General features: G+C 36.1%; 1 protein-coding gene and 1 pseudogene across 1 annotated transcript in view; both read left to right on the forward strand.

The window, feature by feature from the left end:
- LOC127162780 (uncharacterized) overlaps positions 1-19,295 on the forward strand; it is a 187,107-nt gene that overhangs the window by 8,937 nt on the left and 158,875 nt on the right. The window lies entirely within an intron of this gene.
- Positions 16,422-19,295, forward strand: part of LOC127161235 (uncharacterized) — a 216,886-nt pseudogene continuing 214,012 nt past the window's right edge.

Raw genomic sequence — 19,295 nt, forward strand, 5'->3', positions numbered from 1 at the left:
TAGGAGCAGACAGATGTAACTTATACTGAAGTTACCGTGAACATGAAAAACCGAGCCAAAAAGAACAAGGTGAGCAAACACTTCCTCAACATGACCTATATCGGTTTTATTATATGCTGTTCTTCTAAATGTGTCTTGAATTGAGCTCAAACAACATGCTGTAATAGTTGTGTGTTAAAACAGTAACTGTGATGTTGATTCAGGTTCGCTGTGATGATAAAGTGACTTACGCTTCCATCAGAGGAGCAGAAGCTGGAGCTCAGGAAAACTGCAGTCAACTTTATGCCTCTGTGAACAAGAACCATCACAAATCAGACAAATAATTATACAAAACCACATATTATATAATTGACTCTTAATGGTTTTGTTCAGTGCCATTATAAATACTTTCAGTGTCCTTTACATTTTAGCAAACAAGCTCTGATTCATTAGTTGTTATTGATTATTCTGGTTGTTATTTTTTTTTTTGTTTGTTTGTTTTTTTGTACAGTACCTGTCTGTGTGTCTTTGTGTCTTGTGTCTTTATAAGTATCATTAATTCAGGCTTTGCAGGCTTGCACAAAGTAAAAAAAGAAAAAAAAAAATGGAGGACAGTTTTATTCTCATTAAATCATCAAGGGCTGGCTGTTTAATAGTAATCTGGTTGGATTTCAGATATCGGATTGAATCAAATAAAAAAAAAAAAAAACAATATGAATTTGGATTAGATTACAAAATCCAATATTGGTTTTGATGGGGATCAAATCATCTGTTCAAGTTGTTCAAAACGTTTTAGTAAGATTGTGATGCCTTTGATCCAAAAATTTTGATGATACTGATCCCAGCAGAAGTGCACTAGTAATCCAGATTTGGTCATCTGAAAAAGTGTGTATCTGGATTATTGTCATCCAGTCCAATTTTTTCCAGGATCTGATTCATTGATCCTGGATAGCGAAATAGGATTTCCAAATCCATTCTGATCCAGATTAAGCTTTTTGAACAACTGGCCCCAATTGTTACGAGTGGTTAATTAACTGCCAGCTTGTACTAATTATGAGAACAGTCAAAGCTACATGATGATGTAAGTGTTTATCAGAATATCACACATTGATCATTTGGTATGTGAATTGTTTGAGCAACTGTTTGTAATATTACATTTTATTTGTCAATAATAAAACAGCCCATGTTAAACATGTATATGTATGGTGAAATTTATTGTCCATCATTGTGCAAGCTATAGGTGAAGATAAATATTTTATTACTATTGAATCTGCCAGTTTTTCTAAGTGTCAACTGATTATTAAACATCAAACACAACTACGTTTACACAACTACATCTGTGTCTGTCATGTAATGATTTTCATGAAGCTTAACTGCAGACCAAGACAACGGCACACAGAGATAAAGATTCTTTAAAATATGCCAGTGAAAGTATAATTCTGTCTTTCTCCATGTCTAAATTGGTCAAAGCAACACACACATACTTTTTTATCCTCTCAAACCTTATGATTGTGTTTTGTTTTCTTTGTGTTCTGGGCACCAAACCCCAGTTTATCCCCAGGTGTTACAACAAAAATGGCTGCCCACTGCTCTGGGTGTGTGTTCACAGTGTGTGTGCAAATGCATATTTTCCAGTTCACGAAACACCCCCAAATGTTGTTCTAACCAGTCAAACACTTTTATGTAAACAAAGAATTTCATATTGTTGAAATGTTAAGGCTTTGTGAGTTCCCAGCATGCACTGCAGCATGAATAAATTATGCAGTGACTGTTATATGATTATTGGTTTGCTGATTTAATTTTAACTTTTTGTTGTTGTTTTGTCATTATTGTTAGTTATTTGTTGCACTGCGATGTAGTGTTGATTTTGTCAGCGAAAATTATGACTAAATATCGTCATCAACAAACCTTTATCACGTGACGAAAACGAGACGAGACACAACAAGTGTGTTCGACTTAACGTGGTGCTGCGCAGCTCGATCAAATTCTGACTTGAAGCAGTGTATGCCGGTTAGAAATTTTGTCCGACTTGAGACGGCGCCGACGCCTCGTGACTGTCACGTGTGGCATCAAAGTGCCACGATAGCGATTCGAGAGCAGCGACTGACTCAGCCGGCGCAGTTTCTTTAGAGCTCTGATGACCACATGGCTGTTTCACGATTGGCCAGATTCACCGCATGACAATGATCACGTGTGTTTTGGGTTCATTCTAACATCTTCAAAGTCCAGATGGCGCTGTATTAAGCAGTATATGAAACGTATTTCTGTTGCTCATGAAAACACTTTTGAAAAGTCTGTGTATTTGATAAATATTGCATTTAATTCACTTCATCTGTGAGAGTGCATGCAAACACCGCAAGAGCGTCACTAACGAGAGCAGAAAGTGTCCGACTTCACGCCTCCGTTTTCAACTCCGCCCCCCGACTGCTCTCGGCTACTCTCGTTGATCGCCGTCTGTAGCCGTAGATGAAGTCGAACACACCTATTGTAAATGCTGATCATGTGACGATGACTGTAATTAAATGTATAATGCAATATTGTTGACGAATAAAAACGAGACTAAATGTGGTTTACAAAATAAAAACTATGCTAAAATGTCTCTTCATTTTCGTTGACCAAAACGAGAAGAAACGAAATGTTATAACGTTATTTCGTTTTGTTTAGTCGCGTTATTATTATTATTATTTCACAGTATTTCTGAAGTGGGCTGCATCAGATCACACTGCACAGACGCAGGCGATGTCACTTCCTCAAGCCCCATTCGTGGCATTATTTAGAAGACGACAACAAACAAGTTAAGTTACCTGACTGACTGACTCCATGTGTACTAAGCATCAGTGTCGGGAGTAACGCATTACAAAAGTAATAATATTACAGTAGTATATTACTTTTTGCTGTAACGCAGTAATATAATGCATTACTAATGAAATTTGGGTAATACTATTACTCGTTACAATCTCAGTAAGTAAGTTACGACAACATATTTTAACTCAAAATTAAATGGTGAATTTACCAACACCGCAAAACAGCACAAGAGAAAAAAATCTGCGTGTGAAATGTCTATTTCTTGTTGCTGGAATTCGATGGTTAAGATGACTGCCGAGACGGATTCTGCATGTGTGAGATGGACACACTCCCGTTTTATTCATTTCATCAGAGAAAATAATAAGAATGCATAATCAGGTGTAATCTATGTGCGACACCAAACTCTCAACAAGGAGAAATTGAACGAATAACTCCTGGAAACACTTGGATTGGTGCCACTGACGTTAAGCTAACAGAGTCTGCGGGGTCGGAGAAGAGAAAGAATGCGGCGGACGAGTGTAGACAAGCAACAAAAAAGTTAAAATAACTAAATAACTAAAAAATAACTAAAAATAACAAAATCTGTTTTTATTAAATCATAGTCTATATATAAAATGAATGAATACATGAAATATATTTAACTTAAATAGCCTAATTAATAGTGTTGGGTTTGAGTCCACCTAAGTCGAGTCAGAGTCGAGTCCCAGTCTTTAAACAGTTGAGTCCGAGACGAGTCCGAGTCCAAAATAGGCAGAGTCGGACTCAAGTCCGAGTCCCAAAGGGCCGAGTCCGAGTCAAGTCTGAGTCCAAGGAAACACTACTGTTTGTCAGTATCTTAACATTGTTTTAACCCAGGGGTACCCAAACTCGGTCCTGGAGTGAGGTGTCCTACAGATTTTAGCTCCAGCCCCAATTAAACACACCTGAACCAGCTAATCAAGCTCTTACTAGGCATACTAGAAACCCCCTGGCAGGTGTGTTGAGGCAAGTTGGAGCTAAACCAAGGACCAGGACTGAGTTTGGGAAAACGCAATGTCAGTTGAAATGTAAGAAAAGCAAACCTCTAGTGGATCTTGCCATTTTGATTTTTGATTTCACAACAGCTCATAAGTGTCCATGCTCTGCTTAACAAACTTATAGTCATGTAACAGAAGTTATGGCTGACCTATGTAATGTGACATATTTTAGAGTGAAACAGGTTTTAGAAGGTGAAAAATTATAGGGTGGGACTTGACTTTATTCATCGATGTAGTAAATGTATAAATTCAAGGGTGGGGGTAAAGGAGTAGGTATCTTGGTGAATGGAACCTTAAGAGCAGAAAATGCACCTCTTTTATTTCTGATTGTGGCTGTCTGTGGCTGTGAGGTTGTGAGGGATAAACCTATAGTCTTTACAATGACACACACTGTGTATAAAGCCCTACCTATACTTTCCATAAGTCACAGCCAACTCACACCTGTTTTATTTTTGAATGCATTTATAGTTATTAATTACAATAAATTACATTATATAAGGAATAATTGATGATGGGCCATTTAATTATTAAAAAATCATGCACACCCAAGGTGGTTTTGGACCCATAAAAACTCTTGCTGCAAAGATGTTAGAAAAATTATTTTTCTTTCAAGCTAGAAACTGCCACCATGTTTAAATAATAATAATTTCAATACAGAAAAAAACTAATCAACTAATGTAAGTAAAACATTCTCAAGCTCAAGGCAAGTAAACACTTCAAGTATTATAAATATATTAATCAAAAATACAAATGAAATAATATTTTTTAAAAATAGAATCTTTTTTCCACTCACGGCTTATAAGTTTTTGCACAGTGCTGAATGTTGCTTGGTCACGAATCCTCTCATTACAACACACAAAGTGTAGAATAATTTGAGGTTTTTTTTTTTTTTTTCATTTCATTAAGTAATAAATGTTCAAATAAAACACTGCAAAATCTTCACTGTATACATTAAAGATGATTTTTATTACAGTTAATAAGTGATTCAGTCAAGAACAGTGAGTGATTCTTTTTTTCTTTTTGTGATAGAATGACCTGAAGAAGTGAATAATAACTAGGCGAAAGGGGCCATGGGGTGGCTTTTGTCAACAAGTACATTTTTATTCAGACACATCAAAAATATTAAAACATCACATCACTGATCTTTAATGCAAATACCCACATGAAAAAAAAAAAATAAACATCAAAAGAAATAAATAAAAATAACAAAAAAGAAAACCAACCACAGATGGCCACAGGTTAACTAGAAAGTGAAAACAGAGATGGTACAGGAGCAGGAGTGTTCTCACAGCAGTCAAGCTCACAGCAATCACACAGCAAATCTAAAAAAATAACTAAAAAATAAAGTGATCAACCCACCACACAAAAACCCAGCCACCTCACCACTGCCATCCACACAGTGAGGTCAACTCAGTGGCCACCGCTGGCGTAAGAAACCAAACCAAACCTACAGAAGAAAAAAAAAACAAAAAAAACAAACAACTTAATTAACAGTGGGCAATGCAGATGACAAACACAAGTCAGCATCAAATCACAATCATCATAAACCCAGTTTCTTTGGGGCCTAACGTCTCCTCTGTCACTCTGGGCCTCCAAATTCACGTAACAAAAGTGATGAACAAACAATATATTAAATCTAAAGTAAATGGTAACCGTGCATCCCTGAAAGGGAAAACACAGTCTATTACAACAAAATATAAAAACACATAAATTAAACAAAATACACCCACTATAATTACTACACAATTTAAAAACATAAAAAATACTCCCTTTATAAAAATACAATACCTCTAACATTCACTATTTCGACTGGGACAGACAACGAACAGTCAGGAAATAATTCAGCCACAACACTAAAACAGAAAAACAAATAATATTAAAACAAACTCCTAAAAACTAGATCATCAGTATTACAACACTACCTCCTTGATTGGTGCATCATATGTTCAGTTCTTGACAAAGTTCCGGCAGTATTTAACGTAAATGCTTATCTGCTGCCATTCCTTTACCGCGGTCAAGTGAGCCGCCATCTGCGAACACCCGGTCAAATGAGCCGCCATCTGGAGTTTGCTGCACGTCTATTAGTGGAATTACGGTACGGAGACACGAAGCGCCCAAAAAGGCTGACGAACAACTATATTTCAGCGGTTAAAAATTAAATGTGCTCGGAAATAGGAGAAAAGTATTTACAAAACGTATTTATATTGTACATTAGAAGATACAGTTATATTACATTCCAATAAATTATACTGTGCAGTTTTCTGGAAAAATAAATAAAGTCTGTGTACATTCTAACACTTAGTATTTGCTCCTTTTTTTTCTACATGCATTGTTAAAATTTCTTTAGAGTTACCATGAACATTTCAATAAATTCTTTTTCTGAACAGCCATGTCTCTATCTGTGTAAATTCACGGATGTTTTAGTGTTCACGATGTTTTAGTGTAGAATTTTACAGAAAGTGAATGGCAGTAAGCATTATATAGCACTCATCAGTTCTTCACATTTATGGAAAAGGAAAGGAAATTACGTGACGTGTGGCCAAGTATGGAGACCCATACTCGGAATTTGTGCTCTGCATTTAACCCATCCAAGTGTACACACACAGTAGTAGTAGTAGTAGTGAACAAACATGCCTGACGCCCTGACCATTAGGCCACGGCTGCACCGTGGATTTATGAGCGTGACAGATATGACAATTAAGTAACAAATGCAATTTGACCTGTTACTGAATTGTCATATCTGTCAAGTTCATGGGTCCATAACTTCAAAATGCTGTGGTGGAAATGACTGTAATTTTGTGTGGTGACAGTCAAGAGACTTGGGAATAAGCTGCCAGTGGAATTTTTATATCACACTCAAAGGAAGCTGAGCTATAGCGCCACCAATTGGGCCAATGAAGCAATTGACCTGTTACTGAATGTCATATCTGTCAAGTTCATGGGTTCATAACTTCAAAATGCTATGTTGGAAATGACTGTAATTTTGTGTGGTGACAGTAAAGAGACTAGGGAATAAGCTCCCAGTGGAATTTTTATATCACACTCAAAGGAAGCTGAGCTATAGCGCCACCAATTGGGCCAATGAAGCAATTGACCCGTTACTGAATGTCATATCTGTCAAGTTCATGGGTTCATAACTTCAAAATGCTGTGGTGGAAATGACTGTAATTTTGTGTGGTGACAGTCAAGAGACTTGGGAATAAGCCCCCAGTGGAATTTTTATATCACACTCAAAGGAAGCTGAGCTATAGCGCCACCAATTGGGCCAATGAAGCAATTGCTGAATGTCATATCTGTCAAGTTCATGGGTTCATAACTTCAAAATGCTATGTTGGAAATGACTGTAATTTTGTGTGGTGACAGTCAAGAGACTTGGGAATAAGCTCCCAGTGGAATTTTTATATCACACTCAAAGGAAGCTGAGCTATAGCGCCACCAATTGGGCCAATGAAGCAATTTGACATGTTACTGAATTGTCATATCTGTCAAGTTCATGGGTCCATAACTTCAAAATGCTGCGGTGGAAATGACTGTAATTTTGTGTGGTGATAGTCAAGAGACTTGAGAATAAGCTCCCAGTGGAATTTTTATATCACACTCAAAGGAAGCTGAGCTATAGCGCCACTAATTGGGCCAATGAAGCAATTTGACATGTTACTGAATTGTCATATCTGTCAAGTTCATGGGTCCATAACTTCCAAATGCTGTGGTGGAAATGACTGTAATTTTGTGTGGTGACAGTCAAGAGACTTGGGAATAAGCTCCCAGTGGAATTTTTATATCACCCTTAAAGGAAGCTGAGATATAGCGCCACCAATTGGTCCAACAATGCAATTCGACCTGTTACTAATCTGTTATTAATGCCCAGTCCACATTTACATATGAATAAATATAGGTTTATCTTTTAAAAGGTACAGTAAACACACACACACACACACACACACACACATATATATATATATATATATATATATATATATAAACAAATGTGGACAATGTACATAGATATATACAGTGCAGTGTACAGTAACCAACAATGCAATGGCTTAATCAGTTTAATTCACATTCATTTGTATAATGCATTACACATCACATTTTTTTTTTCAGAAACCAGAATAGTATTTATAAGAGTAGGTATCAGAAAGAACAGTTGAAATCTAGTAGAAATTATAGTACTTATAGAATCTAGTAAAAATTATAATATTTACAAATTCTATTTATGCATTAAGCAAACTTCGATTGCATTTTAAAACAATGAAAATGCCATAATTTTGTATCTGGAGTCCTCGCAGGGGTAGGTGTCATCTATTCACAGGTGCTGGGCCATATTAAGTCTTCATAAGAGGCTAGATTTAAAAAAAAAAAAAAAAATCGTTTTACATGTTCAAAGGATGATACGTTCAATAACTAACGAATAATGTTAGAATTATTTGAATAACGAATAATTAGATTTCATGTTGACAGCCCGTTTTCGCTCTTATCTCAGTGTTATTTACATTTAAGAATCGTTTATTGTTCGTATTTGAAAAAGAGACGGTCCCTAAGTCGAGCGTGAGTAAGAAGCTAAGGAAGGCGGAAGTGTGGCGTTTTTAAGGTGGAACGGATAGGTCAATAAGAAGCTGCGAATAAGAAGCTGGATGCAGCCTGGTAGTAAAACTTGATACAGACAGAGTCTTGGGCATTCTGAAGAGGAAATTACAATCATTTCTACCAATAATTTCCCATGTCTCTTGACTGTCACCACACACAATTACAGTCATTTCCACCATAGCATTTTGAAGTTATGAACCCATGAACTTGACAGATATGACATTCAGCAATTGCTTCATTGGCCCAATTGGTGGCGCTATAGCTCAGCTTCCTTTGAGTGTGATATAAAAATTCCACTGGGGGCTTATTCCCAAGTCTCTTCACTGTCACCACACACAATTACAGTCATTTCCACCTTAGCATTTTGAAGTTATGAACCCATGAACTTGACAGAAATGACATTCAGTAACAGGTCAATTGCTTCATTGGCCCAACTGGTGGCGCTATAGCTCAGCTTCCTTTGAGTGTGATATAAAAATTCCACTGGGAGCTTATTCCCAAGTCTCTTGACTGTCACCACACAAAATTACAGTCATTTCCACCACAGCACTTTGAAGTTATAAACCCATGAACTTGACAGATATGACAATTCAGTAACATGTCAAATTGCTTCATTGGCCCAATTGGTGGCGCTATAGCTCAGCTTCCTTTAAGTGTGATATAAAAATTCCACTGGGAGCTTATTCCCAAGTCTCTTGACTATCACCACACAAAATTACAGTCATTTCCACCACAGCACTTTGAAGTTATGAACCCATGAACTTGACAGATATGACAATTCAGTAACATGTCAAATTGCTTCATTGGCCCAATTCACATATCATTTTCCTAATGTATCTTATCTTCTTATTTTGTTGTGCTACCTCTCGACTGACCTGTCTTCCCCCGAAATGTGATGTTTGTGTATGGTCGGAGGGGTCCAATTTCAAACTGTTTCGTAACAGTGTATGTGACAAATAATAAATGAAGGATATATAAGATATATATATATATGCTATATATGCTATATAATGCATTGTGACAAATTGCCATTCATTTAAAATTGCCATTCTGTACAAATCTTCTCTGAAATCTCGTGAAACTTGATACAGACAGAGTCTTGGGCATTCTGAAGAAGTATGAATAGAAATCTTGTTGTCAGGTTTGAAGGAATTTAAAAAATGCATGTATAAATGTAAAAGAGTGGTCAGTGCAATGTCACAGACTTTGTATGAATAGAAATTTTCCTGTTAACTATGAAGACTTTTTTTGATAAATGATAAAGAACATTCTACCTTTTATCGTTACTATTTTTACAAAAGAGCACATCCCGAGTCGGGATTCGAACCCGAGACACCCGGGACGCATCGGCGGTGTATGTCTGCGTGCTGCCCACAAGTCTATCGGCATCGACATCGTTGAAGGATATATAAGAGTATATAACAATGTATATGCTATAAAATGCATAGTGACAGACTGCCGTTCACTGTACAAATTCTACACTAAAACATCGTGAACACAGAGACATGGTTGTTCAGAAAAAGAATTTATTGAAATGTTCATGGTAACTCTGAAGAAATTTTAATAATGCATGTAGAAAAAAAGGCGCAAACATTCAGTGTTAGAATGTATTTTAACAAACTTTATTTTTTCTGAAAACTTCACAGTATAATGTATTCGAAAGTAATATAATTGTATCTTCTATAATGAACAATATATATACGTGTTGCAAATACTTTTTCCCTGTTTTCTAGCACATTTAAATTTTAACCGCTGAAATATAGATGTTCGTCAGCTTTTTTGGCCGCTTCGTGTCTCCGTACCGTAATTCCACTAATAGACGTGCAGCAAATCCAGATGGCGGCTCACTTGACCGCGGTATTCCTTTGAAGTGCTATCTGCCGCGACATCAAGTCATACATAAACTACAATCAATAAAAATAGTGAAGTAATGAGAGAACACCTCTCACAAATGAGTCTTCTTACCTACCCTTCTTTACAAAGTTCAAAATCCACCGCAATATCTCCAAAATTAAAAGCGGAAGTGAAAAAGAACAAACAACCTTCACTACCTCCTTATATAACGCAGGGGCTGCTGGGACTTGTAGTGCTCAACCGATATCCCATTACAATCTGTTATTTGATTATTGTTTGATTGATATTTATGACGCGGTCGGCAGGTTTACGCTGCTGTCGCTTTAAGATCTGACACACATTTCAAATATTTTGACGCATCAGTATTTCTCCCAACTGTTCAGGTTTACTAAAGACAAAACCGACTTCATATACATGAATAATCTCCAAGACGAGCATGTGTGCAGCAATAACAGACCCTGTTAAAAGCGAAAGAGAACTCGGCATTCGCACACTGACTGAGAGGCGCGTAATGTGAGCGCATAAACCCGTCGGCTTTCAAGTAGCTACTGGACAATACTTAAAAACACATGCAAATACTGAATATCATTTTCGTGATAATGCATAGAGTCAGTGACATTTCCGTCAACTGTCTCTGGACTCGGACGGACTCGGGATATTTTCCGAGTCCGAAATGCTCGAGTCCGATCGTCCGAGTAAAAATGCACCCGAGTCCGTGACAAGTCCGAGTCGCCTAAAAAAAAAAACAACAACAAATTGTACTCGAGACCGGGCTCGAGTCCGAGTACGAGTCCGAGTACCCCAACTCTACTAATTAACAGATTAACAAAACGAAAGGAAAAGACTGAGTGACATATGCTGCTAAGTTTGGTTTGTGTGGCGCGGCGCTCGTCGAAAGTTCACGGAAAGAAAAACGAGATGACAGAAATAAAAGTAAACAAACTGTAATTTGGAATGATCTGTATGACCGAAAATGACTGAGTATTTTTTTTGTTGTTTGTTTCCGCTGTTCGATCGCGCCGGCGCCTCACGCACACACATACAGCAAACGTTGCAGCCTGTTCATTATCAGAATAAAATACAGTCAACCAAACATATACACTGATTAATTAAAATAGTGCTTACAGGGTAGTACAATCCGTGTCGTTCAGCTTGAGGTCGGGCCAAACACATATTTGCTCATGTGAGGATGTTTTTACGCGCATTAAGTACAAAGCCTGGTTTACTAATAAATAATAGCTTAGCATTCATATACATCGCGAATATGTGTGACGGTGTGGTGATGGTGGAATGATGGACACTGCAAATCAGGTTGGTGGTCACTCAAGGCTTCTTTTAATTTTCCTATCCAGACACTGAGACAAACTGAAACATACAGGACCAAAGGTTGGTTAATTGGCAGCTCAATGATGACGCATGTCAGTCAGCAGCGAAGCTTCGTGAAACTGCTGCTAATTACATTTTCTCTGAGCGAATGTGAACATACAGTGGACATAAATCTGAATAAAACATACATAAAAATAAAATACAAAACTGTACTCTTTTAGAATCACATCAATGCAGTGAAACCGTAAACTCAAGTGACCAATATTTTTGTATAACGAAAAGAAAGAACAGAAAACGCAACTCAAATGATGCAACAGTTCAGCACGTGCGGGTATGCAGCACGTGTGCTAATGCTAGCGGCTAACGATTTACACACAGAACATGACAAAAACCGAATAAAACACATACCTGAAACATACAGGACCAAAGGTTGGTTAATTGGCAGCTCAATGATGACGCATGTCAGTCTTAAAATGAAATATACAGAGGTTCAGAGTTTACAAGAAAGCTGATACACACATACACTTTGTTTTATCATCACAAACAACAACTTTAATAACTCTTTTCTGAAGTATTAAAGTTGAGCTTTGTGCTCGAAAACATTCAAAACTCTGTTAATAAGACGGAGCGATCATCAAAGCAGCTTACCAGCAGCGAAGCTTCGTTAAACTGCTGGCTAATACATAGCACCGCCCCCTGATATAACGAATGTGATTGAGCGCAGTGCAACAACCAATGGCGTGTTTCCCAATTTATGCCTGAATTTAACTAGCATTATTTTAACTCCGTTACATATGGACACATTTAATTGGATTCATCAATGAGAGAGGTAGGCTGCCTGAGAACAACGGGTTTGCTTTCAGTTTCGCTTTAAATTAGCCTAATTCGTTTAGACTTGTTTAGCACATACATATTACATATTTCATTCTTGTTTTGTTGCGAAAACCGTTCAAAAAAGCCTATAGGCTAGGTATTGTGTTTATTGTTTGTGCATTGTAACATTTTGCTTTATTTACCGGCATTATTTATAAATGTAATAATTTTGTGCTTATCTGTGTTTAACCTAAACTATAACGTTAATTTATACCTACATACCGGGAGCCTATCTAAATATGATTTTATAATTCTGTGCTATATAGACCTTATTACCCTCCACTGGATGCATAATGAACTGCAATAAACTACATTTTGGTATTTTATAATGCCTAGTCATACTTCTGTGGATATTTTGGTGAACGTAACTCAAAAGTAGTGTAACGCATTACAATTCAGAGATAGTAATATTGTAATGTAACTAATTATTTTTAAAAGACAGGAACTAGTAATATATAATGTATTTAATAATTACATTTTGGAAGTAACTTGCCCAAAACTGCTAGGCATCCCTTGTTGGCCAAATACTGTAGCTAGTTTTGTCATATAAAGTAGAATTTTCATTGACTAAAACTAGACTAAATGTCATCAGTTTCCGTCGACTAAAACTAGATGAAAATAGTCATGAATAATTCTGACTAAAATAAGACTAAAAAGCTCAGACTTTTAGTCGACTGAAACCTGACTAGACTAAAAAGAGTATGAACGTGACTAAAACTAATAAAAACTAAAATGACAGCTTCACACAAAGAGTAGACTAAAACAGGCTGCCAAAAACAACACACTTTTTTTTTTTTAGTTTGTTCAACCACTTACATCTGTTTACTGGATATCTTAGTCTTGTAAGATATTTTACAAACAAAGACAATGTTGTTTACATATTAGATTAAGTTATCCATTCAGGTTTCTACAACAGTTCACTATTTGTCTTTTGTAAATAAACAAAATAGCAAAAAAAAGACAATCAGCATTGCATGAACAGCATTGCATGTGTGTGTGTTCACAGTGTGCGTGTGTGTGTGTGTGTGTTCACTATCACTGCTGTGCGATTGGATAAATTCAGAGTGCAAATTCCGAGTATCGTCACCATACTTAGCCACACTTCCCGTCACTTCACAGTATTTTGAGGGTGGTGAGCTCACTGTTGAGGTTTATAAACATGTTATTGCTGACTGTGAGAACTCAGTTTGTTTGACCGCACGGGTTATTAAAGAAACTCAGAAGAGGAACTGGCATCTTAAAACTCACACAAAACTGATGATCTCTGAACCCAGTTTGGACTGATGGGTGTGAATTCTCACACATTCAGGCGGCGTTGACATGACACCATTTTCAACAACAACAACAAAAAACTTTTTTTTTTTTGGCTGTTAATTTACACAACAGTGCGAACAACAATACAATAGAGATTTCAAAGTGTAAGTTTTTGAAATCAATACTCCTATTGTTTCTGTGTGAACTACAAAAATACCTTCTTTCACCACAAAGTACCTTTGGTGAAACAGAAACGTCCTTCAGATGTTAAAGGTTTTTTATGGAATCATTTAGACAAAAAATTTTCTTCTATGGCATCATGAAGCACCTTTATTTTTAAGAGTGTACTGGACTGACATGCATAATAGAGCGCTTTTAGCCGTGGACAATGTATGACCACACTGTTGTCTGTGTGCATCGTCATCACTGAATCATTATTTTCCTGCTAATATCTGTAATGCACTATATACACTACCGTTCAAAAGTTTGGGGTCAGTAAGATGTGTAATAGTCTTTAAAGAAGTCTCTTATGCTCATCAAGGCTGCATTTATTTGATTAAAAATATAGAAAAAAAAAACAGTAATATTGCAAAATGTTTTTACAATATAAAATAATGTTTTTTATTTTAACATACTTTAAAATAGAATTTATTCCTGTGATGAAAAGCTGAATTTTTATCAGCTGTTACTCCAGTCTTAAGTGTCACATGATCCTTCAGAAATCATTCTAATATGCGGATTTATTATTAGAATGATCAATGTTGGATAATATCAACAGTTGTGCTGCCAAATATTTTTTGGAACCTGTGATTTTTTTTTTTTCAGGATTCTTTCATGAATAACAAGTTTAAAAAGTACAGTGTTTATTCAAAATATAAATATTTTATAACAATGTAAATTATTTATTATTAACTTTTAATAAACTTTTAATTATTAACTTAATACATCATTGGTGAATAAAAGTATTAATTTCTTAAAAAAAAAAAAAAAAAAGAAAAGAAAGAAACAATAAAAATGTACTGACCCCAAACTTTTGAACGGTAGTGTACATAAAGTGTGACTTGACCTTTGTTAGTTTGTGTGTTGTATTCATACTCTTTGTGTAAACTTTTGTCTAGTTTTAATTGAGCATGGTGGCTGTGGGTCGAACACTTTGTTTGACATTACATGTTTCCTGTAGTATTTTCAGAGCTGTGATCTCACTGTTGAGGTTTGGAAACATGTTACTGTGATCATCTCTGAACCCACATTAGACTGATGGGTGTGAATCTGGACACTTATACTGCTCTTTATGAGACTGTCTGTCTGAACACAGGAAAGAAAGACTGACAGAAAGAGAAAATGGCTGATAAGTGTCATTCTGATTTGTGTCTGCTGGGACTGATCATTCTCTCTTCACTTCTCACAGGTAAACACATTTCTACATGCTCTTTAAAGAGTTCAATATAACTATACATACAGATAAATGTTTTATTAGAGCTGGTCTGGTGTTGAGATTGTGAATGAGTTACTCTGTTCAGGTTTTATTCTTCCTGACATTCATGTTCTGATCTCAGAGTCACATTTACAAATACTGTTTTATTCCTGAATGCACTGACATCTGACACTGACAATGACCTGCTGACACAGGAATATATTTATTAATATATATTATAATAATCACTCAAATGTTCTTGTGTTTCAGGTACCAGTGGAGTGAATGATGCTCATGTGTTCATCAGTTCTGGTGAAAATGTCCGTCTGCCCTGTAATAATCATCTTCATGACTGCAAATCAACTACATGGATCTATAACAGACATTCAGCAGCAGCTGAACTGATTACTTTAGGGATAAAGAAGAAAGACACAGAGAGACATGAGAGACTGAGTCTGGGGTCTGACTGCTCTCTGAACATCAAGAACATCATAAAAGATGATTATGGATTTTACACCTGCCGACAATATGTGAATGGACAACAACAAAGAACTGACGCATGTGTTTATCTGCATGTTCTTCATGGTAATTTTATGATTATGCGGTCAATTTTAAAAGTGCAAATTTCATTTAAACTCTCATGATGATTAAAAAGTGTGTGAAGTGTGTTATTTTGTGTTTCAGTCTCTTCATCATCCTCACAGACTGAGATCAGTGCAGGCAGCTCTGTGACTCTCTACTGTCAGTTATATTCATATACTGGAGTCTCTTGTGATGATTGGATCCGTTCTGAGGGAATTCAGCTGTTCTGGGTGAATCAGGCTGGTGTTAAACTGACAATATCAGACTCCAGATATCAGGAATCAGCTGCAGGACACTGTATCATCACTCTGACTACAACACTCCTGAATGAAGATGACAACAGAGAGTGGAGATGTGAAGTTACTCTCAGAAATCAAGTCAAGACCTCAGTCACATATACTGTCAAGAGTTCAGGTGAGAAAATAATCTAATTTTTCAAGTCCTCATAATATCAGTAACATAAAGAACTATTAGTATCATTGAAGCAGAACAAATGAAGGAACAAAAGCTTCTTTCAGTCTGACAGAAGAGAAACTCAAATCAAATTTAACTGTCCAAAAAGTGCTGCAGTAAATAATAAATAAATTGAAGCTTCACACCAATGATTAACATTTTACGTAACATGACGATCAATGTTATATAATTGTCATATTCTACAGTGTGATTAATAAGAGCTAACATTCATCCTTCACAGCTCAAGCCGATTCAGCGACAGCAGTGATTCCAGTCCACATCACAAAATCAACTACAACGACAGCAGTAACTTCTACACGAGGTACAGTCAAATTTAAAAAAGAATTTTCACTATTGTCAGTTTTACTGAATCCTCTCTTGTCCATGTTACTTAAATGCACGTAATCACTTTATTTAAATTGAAAAATGTTGTTAATTGAAAATTAAGTGTTATATTATGTATATTGTAAGTGTATATTTTACATTTTGAGTAAAGGTAAAAACCTGTTTGTTTTTTTAATATTCAAATGTTATTTCTGGTCTTTTGAGGAGTTTGTGTTGTGTTGAAGTTTTGTGGTTTTCATTGTGTTGAAGGGTGGAGCTCGTGGTCTGGTTGTAGATGATGACTATGAAATAGCCATTAAAGCTTTTGTCCAATTTACTTCAGTTTCTCTACTTCAGACATCTTAATTATAGATTTTAGTAGGAACTACTTTGTGTGGAACCACTTGACACTGTTTTTTTTGTTTGTTTGTTTTGTTTTGTTTTTGGAGTATCAAACCTGTAGTGGAACATAGATGTTTTCCATGTTTAACGGCTGCTTAAAAAAAAAAAAAAAAAATGTTTTAGATGGTGCCTGATTTGTGAGAACTTTCACAATGCCATTTTTTTTTTATTTTTTTTATTTTTTTTTTTTTACATTTTGTTCTTTCTCCCCCTTTATCTTGTGTAATAATATGGGCTTTTGCACCAGAGGAACCTTTCCATAGTTCCTAAAACTATATTGGCGGAAGTTCTCACTTTTTGACATTTTCACACCTCAGGAACTAGGAATGTATTTAATTGTAGGAACTCTGTTTGAGGGAACTAAATTAGCTCCTACTTCAGAGTAGGGTGTAAATCAGGTCTATAGGAACTATCAGTGATGTAAGTGTACACTGACTGACTGAACGCATACGAAACACTGGCTACCCATTAATTTTAAAAAGCTGAGTAAAAATATTTATTCTACGAACATGGAAAACAGCGATAATAATGGCATTTATCTACCTGTTGTCTGCAGTGTTGTGTTCTTTTCTCAGCCTTGATGATATGTAACACTGCAAGTTGTCATATTAGATTTAGTCAGATTTTCATGCTCTTTTAATCTTTAAACACACGACACAAAGCAAAAACAGCTTTGCTCATGGCGTTCTCCATTCTTCAGTTATTGATGTTTGTGAATGCTGTGAATAAAAACTTTGCTTTTGGACACTTCAGAGTTTCTGCTGCCAGTGCAAATGCAACGGGAAAACGTCCTGAGGAGGGGGAAATTGGTTTTGTAGAAACCACCATGATGGCTGCTGAGTTCTTAGAACAAACGTTACGCAGTGCGAAAGCACCTAATGACATTATTAGTTAATAGCTTTACAGAAAAAACAAAACAAAAAAAAAAAAACAACAACAACAACAACAACAACAACAAAAAGAAGTTAAAACCCTTGACAGCCCATTATTAATATTTTAACCATTATATCACACACGCGATTTATAAAACTCTACTCTTCCGTTTGGCATTGTGAAATAGTAGTGATCAAAGCTATATAATGCATAAAAATGCTTAAAAATCCTAAAAGTGACATCCTACATGGGTCATACAGGCTCAAATAGACTATAATATTTCACAGTCATGATGAAACACCTCACACATCAGCAGTCTCTCACTTCACCGCTTTACACTTGTTTTATCACAATTCATCTGACCACAATAACATCAACCTGCTAATTCATGAGTTCAGCTGTAATAAATAAGTCCACTGAAGGTGAGATGTGGATGAACACAAGTGCAGTTTATTTACAGTGAAATCCAAACATAATCCAAACAGAGACTTGACTTAAACAAACTTGACATTAGCAGACTTGACTTGACTTGGCATGGCATGGCATGAACAGACTTGACTTGAAACAGACTTGGCATGAAACAGGAACAAGACCGGATACACAAACTCACCAACAGCAGGTACACACTTCAATACACAACAAGGAACAGTGGCTATATGAGGGCTACTTATTCCAAACAATGATGGTCACATGACACAAACCAACCAATGAGAAACAGACACATGACTTGAACAACCAATGAGAACATGACACACTGAACAAGGGAACCAATGGCAGGAAAACAAGAGGCCAAGGGAAGCAAGACTAGACAAGGAACATGGCTAAACTTCAAAATAAAATACATGAAAACATGAACCTCAAACAAAACCCAAACCCCACGTTACATCAGCATTGAAACATCAAAGGATTGATAAACATTTAAGCAATTAAAATGTTTTCATACAAGGTTGTAGGTTTTAGATGCTATCAGTACATAAATATTCTACATTTCAGTGTTCATGCAAATTGTCACAAAATGTCACACTTTACACACAAATATCTATAAATGAGAAAGAGATTGTATTGAACAGAAAGATTATTTTTAAAGTGTCATTAGATTATTTTTTTAGTAAATGGCAACCATCAGTTTCCTCCTGACACCTTGAGATTCATATGAAATGATAATAAATGATGGATTCATGAAGCAGCGCAAGTTCATTTATCATTTCTGTGATGTGAAGCTCAAGTATGATGATGATGATGATGAGGATGTTTGACTGAACTAACAGACATGATCACAAATTCAGGAGAAACTGAAGTCAGTGGGACTGTTGGATCATTATACAGATGTATGACACGTCTTTGCATTGTTCGTTTGCACTTTAGAATAATGGTCCACTGTTAACAAGTAACCATGCAGGAAGTAATAGGTTGTACTACATTAACACTGAGCTTAATACTACTAACTAATATGGAAGAAAGATGAGCTAAGCAGTAAGTAATAGCACATTTAGGACAAAGGTTCCTAAGTTCCTTGTTTGGTATTCAGTAATTACCAAATAAAAATATCC

This window comes from Labeo rohita, chromosome 3 (genome assembly GCF_022985175.1).
Source record: "Labeo rohita strain BAU-BD-2019 chromosome 3, IGBB_LRoh.1.0, whole genome shotgun sequence".
Lineage (NCBI taxonomy): Eukaryota > Metazoa > Chordata > Actinopteri > Cypriniformes > Cyprinidae > Labeo > Labeo rohita.